Consider the following 9714-nt stretch of genomic DNA (forward strand, 5'->3'; position numbering starts at 1 on the left):
GCGAGACGCAGGGTGACGACAGGTGACGACAGGTGACAGGTGACGACAGGTGACAGGTGACGACAGGTGACAGGTGATGACAGGTAACAGGTGACAGGTGACAGGTGACGACAGGTGACAGGTGACGACAGGTAACAGGTGACGACAGGTGACGACAGGTGATAGGTGACGACAGGTGACGACAGGTGACGACAGGTGACGACAGGTGACGACAGGTGACAGGTGACGACAGGTGACAGGTGACGACAGGTGACAGGTGACGACAGGTAACAGGTGACGACAGGTGACAACAGGTGACAGGTGACAGGTGACGACGGATGACGACAGGTAACAGGTGACGACAGGTAACAGGTGACGACGGGTGACGACAGGTAACAGGTGACGACAGGTAACAGGTGACGAGTGACGGCAGGTGATGGCTGGTGACAGGTGATGGCAGGTGACAGGTGACGAGTGACGACAGGTGACGACAGGTGACGAGTGACGACAGGTGACAGGTGACAACAGGTGACGACAGGTGACAGGTGACGACAGGTGATGGCGGGAGACGACAGGTGACGCCAGGTGACGGTGGGCATGATGTACGGAGTCACAAAGTCACGACTCAGTCCCTTGGCATAGAGACACGGAAGCGAAGAGTTCGCGCGGTCCTCACAGACCTCACACGACCTGTGCTGGCGACGTTCACCTGAATTCTACTGTCTCACTCCGCACCAGTCCATCAGTCATGTCCATGGCATTGTCGTTATCGCCGCTGTTGTCATGCACGTCACGTGTATCCAGGAGAAACAAAAAAACTCACCAAGTCTCAACACTCTTGAGTGCTGCATTCCTTTGTTATTGTTGGTGTTTGTTTGTTTGTCGTTGTCAGGGCTGGAAAAAGGATATGGAGCTTCGCTCTTTGTGTGTTTCTGTGGGTCTCTGTGCGTGTCTGTGGGCCTCTGTGTGTGTCTGTGGGTCTCTGTGTTTCTGTGGGTCTCTGCGCGTGTCTGTGGGTCTCTGTACGTGTCTGTGGGTCTCTGTGCGTGTATGTGGGTCTCTGAGCGTGTCTGTGGGTCTCTATGCGTGTCTGTGGGTCTCTATGAGTGTATGTGGGTCTCTGTGTGTCTGTGGGTCTCTATACGTGTCTGTGGGTCTCTGTGCGTGTATGTGGGTCTCTGTGCGTGTATGTGGGTCTCTGAGCGTGCCTGTGGGTCTCTATGCGTGTCTTTGGGTCTCTATGAGGGTATGTGGGTCTCTGTGTGTCTGTGGGTCTCAATGCGTGTCTGTCGGTCTCTATGCGTGTCTGTGGGTCTCTGTGCGTGTCTGTGGGCCTCTGTGTGTGTCTGTAGGTCGCTGTGTTTCAGTGGGTGTCTATGCGTATCTGTGGGTCTCTGTGCGTGTCTGTGGGTCTCTGTGCGTGTCTGTGGGTCTTTATGCGTGTCTGTGGGTCTCAGTGCGTGTCTGTGGGTCTCTGTGTGTCTATGGGTCTCTATGCGTGTCTGTGGGTCTCTGTGTATCTGTGGGTCTTTATGCGTGTCTGTAGGTCTCTGTGTGTCTATGAGTCTCTGTGTGTCTGAGGATCTCTATGTGTCTGTGGGTCTCTGTGTGTATGTGGGCCTCTATGCGTGTCTGTGGACCTCTGTGTTTCTGTGGGTCTATATGCGTATCTGGAGGTCTCTGTGTGTCTATGGGTCTCTGTGTGTCTGTGGATCTCTGTGTGTCTGTGGGTCTCTGTGCGTGTCTGTGGGTCTCTATGCGTGTCTGTGGGTCTCTGTGTTTCTGTGGGTCTCTATGCGTGTCTGTGGGTCTCTGTCTGTGGGTCTCTATGCGTGTCCGTAGGTCTCTATGTGCCTATGGGTCTATATGCGTGTCTGTGGGTCTTTATGAGTGTCTGTGGATCTCTGTGTTTCTGTGGGTCTATATGCGTGTATGTGGGTCTCTATGCGTGTCTGTGGATCTCTATGCGTGTCTGTGGATCTCTATGCGTGTCTGCGGGTCTCTCTGTTAGTCCCGGGGGTTTCTCTGTGAGTCAAATAAAAAAAAAAGATGCTTCCTTGATTTCTTCGGGAATGCAATGCCAGTGTTCACATTTTCACTCTCACCACGACGTTTATCAACTACTGGAACTTCTTGTATGTTGTTATTTGTTGTTGTTGTTGTCGCTATGGGACATGTTACCGCTCACACAATCTGGCAGCACGATCTCTAACCCTATAGCCGGCTATATATACACATGCATAAATAAATATATATTTATCTCCGTGTCTTCTGGCCAACTTTTCACGCGAGACTTGAGCGCCTTTGACCGGCAAAAGTTTTTGGTTGGCGAAATGAAATTGATGTGTGGAGCGGAGCTCTCGACAGAGCCACTCGAACTATAAACGGCCTGATCCAGGTTTAATGGTCTCTCATGCTTCTCCGGCGAGCATATTTATATATTTTTCTTTGTATACATATATATCTCAAGAGAGGAGGGAATATGGTGCGGGGAATTTTTAGCTGCTAGTTAAAAATAAAAATTCACGACACTTGGACACGTCAGCTGATGTGGCCTTTAATTTGTCTCTCTCGTTCGATCTCTCTCTCTCTCTATCTTCCTCCTCTTCTGCACTCAGGCGTAGCAGAAGCATTACGACTCCGTGATTTCAATTTCAATCTTTGCCCGACCCTCAAGCCAAAATCGGCCGATGTGCGTGACGTCGTGTTTACGTGCACACACACGCGAAAAAAAACCAACAACAACAACATCGCCATGTAAGGTTGTTGTTGATGATTGTGACGATTTGGTCAGTAAGTCTTGGAGGAGTTGGCGGATACCCACACTTTACCCTACCACGCGCGACCAGCCGATCATGCAGCAGCTGCTGCTGGTTCTTGACGGACAGCGGGTGGGCGGGCATTTCAAAGAAACTTGCCCCATTCTCTCGACTAACTTGCCCCTCGGGGAGATCGAATCAAACAAATGGCCAACTCGATATTCCACAGTTTAACACGTGGTAGGCTTTCGAGATCAATATAATCCATAATAGAGGTTTTTTTGTGGGGTTAGATCGCGTAGATATGTAAATGTGTCGTTAAAACCCCGCCGCCACCCGACACAGCCAACGAGTAAGGTTTGTCACGTAAACAGAACGTGGCCAATTCGTCACTAGTGCAGCACTACACCGGTGTGTTGGAGAGCCAAGCCACAACATTTACAATTTACATTTACACTCCGTATTCCCCTCCCCCCCCCAAAAAAAAAAAAGAACCCCAAAATAAACTCAACACATTCGTCAATAAACCACCGTGGTCCGAATAAGAGAAACATATATATAACATTGATGACGTTTCGGGCCATAACCCTTCTTCCTTAGCTCAACCCTCCTGGACATCCGTGAGAAAAGGGCTTCTTAGCTCATCGGATTCCTCCAAGTACGAATAAACATTCTTAGAATTCAAATGACACCGCCCGCTACGTTTCCAAGTGTAGAGGTTCAGCGACAGCAGCAGTAGCGGCGGCGGGAGCGAAAGTTGTAGCAGTGGCAGAGGTGGCAGCAGAGGGGCAGGCAGCCGTGAATCCGCGTGGTCTTTGTAAACCAAACCATCGAGTCCTCCCCCCTCGCTCCCACCCTCTTCTTCGTAATAACTTACGGCTGACGGCACTGCCTCAGCCGGGGATTTAGCGACGTGACCTGCAACGTTGGACGATCATTTATTATTCGGGGCGCTAATCGCTAAATGAAGCGAGAACTCTCCTCGCATACCTCCCGAAGCATCCTTGTCGACCCGGCCAGTCAAGGAGCGTTATCGCGATATTTTACGGGGTATGGGACTGCTGTTTGGGGGGGAGGGGGGGGGGGTTGGGGGGGGGGTGCCAGCCTTCATCGATTCGCTTCCGAATAAATTATCGCGCACACGCCGTCGCCGTTCGTCTCTGGGCAGGGAGATGTACAACTGTGTTTATTTTATTTATATATAAACATAATTATTAAAGGCGCTAACAACCCAATGTATGGGGGTTTCCCCCCCCCCCACCCCCTCTTCCCCCTCCCATGTTTCATTCATTCGCGAGTTTACAACGAAATAAAAACTCGCGCAATTGCATTAAGGAAGAGAGAAAAGAGAGCGAAATCAGCTCGTGCAGCAGCAGCTGTTCTTTAGCAGATGTTCTTCGCCGCACCTCCGATAAGCACGGCTGACTACGTACGGCGCGTACATTGTGCGTACAATTGGCGGTCCAGATGCACATTTTGCAATTGAACTCAGTTGGGATTTCAGGCGGTAACGGCGACACCGGCAACCCCCGCCCCCCCGCTACCGAGACTTCCACCCCCACCCCGCCACTCCCCTCTTCAAAACGAGTCTCGAGACTCAGGAGTGAGGCTTTCCTGTGCAAAGAAGCGTCTTAATGATAATAATCGCAAGCCTCGAGCTGTCAAGATCGCCGAGGAGGGGTCCGACATCCCTTCATTACCCGCGACTGCCCGTCTCGCTAATTGACGTCGGCAGCGAGCGATAATAAAGTATCCGCGTGTCATCATCGTGCCCGTGAATAGAGGAATACATATATATAAATAATAAAGCATGCACACACTGAGACAAAGACACCCCTCGCGTTAGCCTTAGCAGACTGTTGAGGCAAGTGCCGTTAGCGAGCGGCACTGATGAAGGCCGGCACGGCACGCGAGGGGGTGGGTTGCCAACACCACGCCCGGCCGCCTTTGTCTCCCTAGTGGCGACGTTTACACACCGCACCAGGTGCTCGTTTGAGGCCGAGTCGACCATGGGGAGGCCCAGGACCGGTTCAGATAATCGTCACTGGCGTTGGCCGTGAGCGGGAATCGAACCCGGGTCGCCAGGTTCGTAGCGCAGCGTAGCGCTAACAGCTACACTATCGCTCCCCAATACACGAACACACACACAGACACATACAGACATAAAGACACACACACAGAGGCTCATCACGCCTCCCGCTGACAGCACGTGGCCGCTCTTAACCGCGGTGATGAATGCACCGGCTCCACGATCCGTTCGATTTCTCAGTAAAATTGGACCACAAGGGTTAAAGCGACACTCAGATATAACTTTCCCTCTACATACATATATATGTACACACACACACGCGCTTTCAAATACAAGCAGATTCATTGTTGATGCTGTTTGTGCCTGTGTGGATGTGGGGAGCGGTGGAAGAGTGGTTAGCGCGCTCCGCTCCGAACGGCCAACACCAGTGGTGATTATCTGAACAGGTCCCGGGCATCCCCTAGGTGGACTCAGCCTCAAATTAGTACTTGGTGCGGTGTGTAAATATCGCCACTGGGGAGACAAAGGCGGTCGGGCGTGCTGGCAACCCACCCCCCACGTGTGCCGTGCCGGCCTTCATAGGTGCTCGCTAACAGCACTTGCCCCTACAGTCTGTTGAGGCTATACGGGGGAATCTTTATCTTTGTGTGGTTTCAAAAGAACAAAAAAAAGCAAAATACACAAAAGTATAATTAGCCGACGTTTCGAGCAACGGCCCGAAAGAATACGTTTTCAAGCGGTTGCCACGAAATTCACCACGATATTATTGGCCAAGCAAATAATTCCGTCGACGTGCTGCTACTCAGAGACGCAAAGGGGGCGAGTGAGATTTCGGCTTTGGGCTCCCCCCCTCCCCAGCCCCCCACCCCCCCCTGCCCCCTCGCCCCTCCCCAGTGCATCCCCGAGATACTTTCCACAAATCCAGACAGGGTGGCCCAATCTCTCTCCCGCTCTCTCTCTCTCTCTCTGTGTGGCGGCTTATCAAGGGAAAACAAAACGCGGCGAACGACGTCCAAAAAAAGCACCGCGGCTCCCTCGCTAGACACGGCCGGGATTGACGGGGGTTTATCCACCTTTGTATCTCCACGCCGGATGAAATTGCCTTAGAGCGCCTGGCAGCAAGGGTTCCCAATGGGGAGGGGAGGGGGGGGGGGTGTGGGGAGCGGAGGGAGGCATGGATCCACGAGCCTCTGGCAAGGAAAGGTTTTTTGGGGATCTTGGGAATAAACCTGGGAGTCTTGTATTTTTACGTTTCGCTTTTTTTGTAATTTTAAAGGGACATTCACGCATTTGCATTTTTTCTCCCCTTCCCTCCCCTTCCACTGCAGACATCCGTCGAAGTTATGACGATTTTTGTCTTTCTCGCGGTGACCTTTCTTGTTTTCAGCGCTTCGAAGTCAGTGTCCGCGCCTGGCTAATCCCTCCGCGGGCGCGCGCACCGTCACCATGACACTGGTTGGGTCACACGTGGCGAAGGGACAAACGACGCACGGACGCGAATCGGTTGAACACAAAATAAAAAAAGAAGCAAAGCCACGCGCTTCGTCCCCGCTCCTCTGCTCCGACGCTGATGGACGCGCTCCGACGCGTCGCGCGTGTAAATGCTAACGAGCCAGTTAATTAATTGGCGCTTTAATTGGCTTGGCCGGCGTTTGTTTATTTGTCTTCATGGCTGGGCTGGGCCGGGCTGACTCGCGGTCAAGGCCCCGCGTGTCCCACGCAGGTCCGACTCGCTTCTGGTGGCCTCGAGCGTGGCCGGTCGGTTGAGACGCCGCGTCGACGACGCGCCAATCGATTACGGGCGTGGTGATGAAACGAACAGCATCGATTGCCGCGCTGATGATCGCACGCAGCGGTTTTGCCAGCAGCCGCACTCCTTAACCCGTCCTCCGCTCCACCGCTCCACCACATTCACCCGTCCGCTCACCAATCGCCGGGTTGCCGACCACTCATCCAATAAATGATCCGCTCACCCACTCCCCCACCCACACGCTCACACAAGCACGCGCCTAGCCACCCACCCACTCACGTACTTACACACCCACCCACTCATCCACCGAATAACCCACCAACGGAACGACTCAGCCAGTTAACACCGCACTCACCCATCCACACCCCGAACACGCAACCGTTCACCCACGCGCTCACTCAATCGCTCAATCAACCAGCCACACCGCTCACTTACCAACCGCTCACTTACCCACCCACCCATCAACGCAACCATACACCCGCCCACTCTCACGCGCCAATTTTGATGCACTCGCCCAACCGACCAACCACGCGGCTAACCCACTCACCCACCAACTCACCCACTCAACCACTTAGCCAGCAAACCGACCACCCACTTACCCCCACCCACTCACGCACCCAGTCACCCACACAACAATCCACGCCACGCAAATAACTCACTCACTCAGCCACCCGTCCACCAGCCGTCAATTCCCCGAGAACTATTAGGCCGGTGATGGCCACTCTGTCCGGGTGATGGCGGTGGAGGGAGGGGGTGGAGGGAGGGAGATGGAGGGAGGGAAATGGAGGGAGGGGGGTGGAGGGGAGTTGGAGGGAGGGGGTGGATGGGGGGGCAGTGGAGTTGGAGGGCCAAGCTCTTCGCCAGTAATGATCGCCCACTTCACTCACCTAACCAGCCACTCACCTAACCAGCTACTCACCTAACCAGCCACTCACCTAACCAGCCACTCACCTAACCAATTACTCACCTAACCAGCCACTCACATAACCAGCCACTCACCTAACCAGCCACTCAGCTCACCAATTACTCAGCTAACCAGCCACTCACCAAACCAGTCACTCACCTCACCAATCACTCACCTAACCAGCCACTCACCTCACCAATCACTCACCTAACCAGCCACTCACCTAACCAGCCACTCACCTAACCAGCCACTCACCTCACCAATCGCTCACTAACCAGCCACTCACCTAACCAATCACTCATCTAACCAGCCACTCATCTAACCAGCCATTCACCTAACCAGCCACTCACCTAACCAGTCACTCACCTAACCAGACACTCACCTAACCAAGCCACTCACCTAACCAGCCACTCACCTAACCAATCACTCAGCTAACCAGCCACTCACATAACCAGCCACTCACCTAACCAGCCACTCACTTAACCAGCCACTCACCTAACCAGACACTCACCTAACCAAGCCACTCACCTAACCAGCCACTCACCTAACCACAAACTCACCTAACCAGCCACTCATCTAACCAGCCACTCACCTAACCAGCCACTCACATAACCAAGCCACTCACCTAACCAGCCACTCACCTAACCAGCCACTCACCTAACCAGCCACTCATCTAACCAGCCACTCACCTAACCAGCCACTCACATAACCAAGCCACTCACCTAACCAGCCACTCAACTAACCACAAACTCACCTCACCACCAAACTCACCGACCCACGTACTCACACTCGCACCCACTCACTCACTCACTGACGCAACCCGCCATCCACTCACTTACCCGTCCACTCTCCTACCCACCACCCATTCATCCAAGTCCCCACTCAGCCTCCAAATCACCAAGGCATTCACTAAGCCATGCAATCAACCAAGCAATCACACACCCACTCATTTTACCCCACCCGTTCATCCCCCCCCCCTCCGACAAAGCACCCACCCATGCATTCACCCACGCATCTAAAAAAATACAATAAACAAAAAAACACTCACCCACATCACTCAAGCACTCACTCACCAAAAACCACAACATCCACCTAGCCACTCAACCACTCACCGTCAATTCCCCCAGGGCCATTAATGCCGCCGCTGCTGCTGCTGGTGGTGGTGGCCGCACCACCCTGGGGGTAGGAGCAGGATGGTTGGCGTGCGTGGGGGGTAGTGGATTAGTGAGGAGGGTGGGGAGGGAGGGAGGGAGGGGGGGCAGGGCAGGTACCCCCCCCCCCCGGCACAGCCCCAAACAACCTAACGACGCCCGCCTATCCGCGTCAATTCAGCGCAATAAGCAATTAATTCTCGGCGCACTGGTCCTAAACCTCGCCATCCGTCTTAGTCAGGGCCTATTGTCTCAGAAATAGCTCAAGTGTCAGCGCCTTAATGGGCGCGGCGCGTGGAGCTGCCGACTCGCGCGCCCGTGCATACAGAACGACCCTAGGCGCGCTCCCTCGAGAGGAGCTCCCAACGGGGTCTCGGCAGCACCCGCTCGCCAAACAACCCCCCCCGCCCCCCCCTCCCCCGGGCGGGGGGGGGGCGGAGGGGCTTGACTGTTTGTTGCTGGCCGCTTGGGCGTTGACAGTCCGTAGCCTCGGCAGAGGGTGATTAGGAGTAAGGTGAAGAGGAATGAGAGATGCGAGAAATAGCGTCGGGAAAACACGCCCGTTGCGTTGTGCGTGTTGTGTTATGTTGTTGTGTTATGTTGTTGTGTTATGTTGTTGTGTTATGTTGTTGTGTTATGTTGTTGTTGTGTTATGTTGCTGTGTTATGTTGTTGTGTTATGTTGTTGTGTTATGTTGTTGTGTTATGTTGTTGTGTTATGTTGTTGTGTTATGTTGTTGTGTTATGTTGTTGTTGTGTTATGTTGTTGTGTTATGTTGTTGTTGTGTTATGTTGTTGTGTTATGTTGTTGTTGTGCTATGTTGTTGTGTTATGCTGTGTAATGTTGTTATGTTACGTTGTTGTGTTATGCTGTGTTATGCTGTGTTTGGCCGGATAGGGGTGGGGGGGGGGGGCTGAACGGGCACCATAAGGGGCTCGAGAACAGATGGAGCTGATGTGGCACGGGAGGATGTGGAGCTGAGTGGACTTGCCGATGACCCGGTACCAGCAGCGGTGGCCAAATCGGCCTCTGTGAAGAACGCTCGTTGATGACGCTACTGGACAGTTGGAAGCAGTGGCCCAACCAACAACAGCGGAGGGCAGAGGAGCGACGCTCACAACAACGTGCGGCAGCGCCGGGCG

At 53.6% G+C, this 9714-nt stretch overlaps 1 protein-coding gene across 1 annotated transcript in view; it reads right to left on the bottom strand.

Annotated features, from left to right (window-relative positions):
* The window catches only part of LOC116950053 (sialate:O-sulfotransferase 2), a 232344-nt gene extending 223778 nt beyond the window's left edge, over positions 1-8566 (bottom strand). The window contains exon 1 of the mRNA XM_076072580.1: positions 8534-8566. The gene's annotated coding sequence lies outside the window, so the exon portion shown is untranslated. The remainder of the gene's footprint in view (positions 1-8533) is intronic.
* Positions 8567-9714: the final 1148 nt, after the last annotated feature.

The sequence above is a fragment of the Petromyzon marinus genome, chromosome 38, assembly GCF_048934315.1.
Source record: "Petromyzon marinus isolate PM22_M1 ecotype Great Lakes invasive population chromosome 38, UKy_Petmar_22M1.pri1.0, whole genome shotgun sequence".
NCBI classification, from domain to species: domain Eukaryota; kingdom Metazoa; phylum Chordata; class Hyperoartia; order Petromyzontiformes; family Petromyzontidae; genus Petromyzon; species Petromyzon marinus.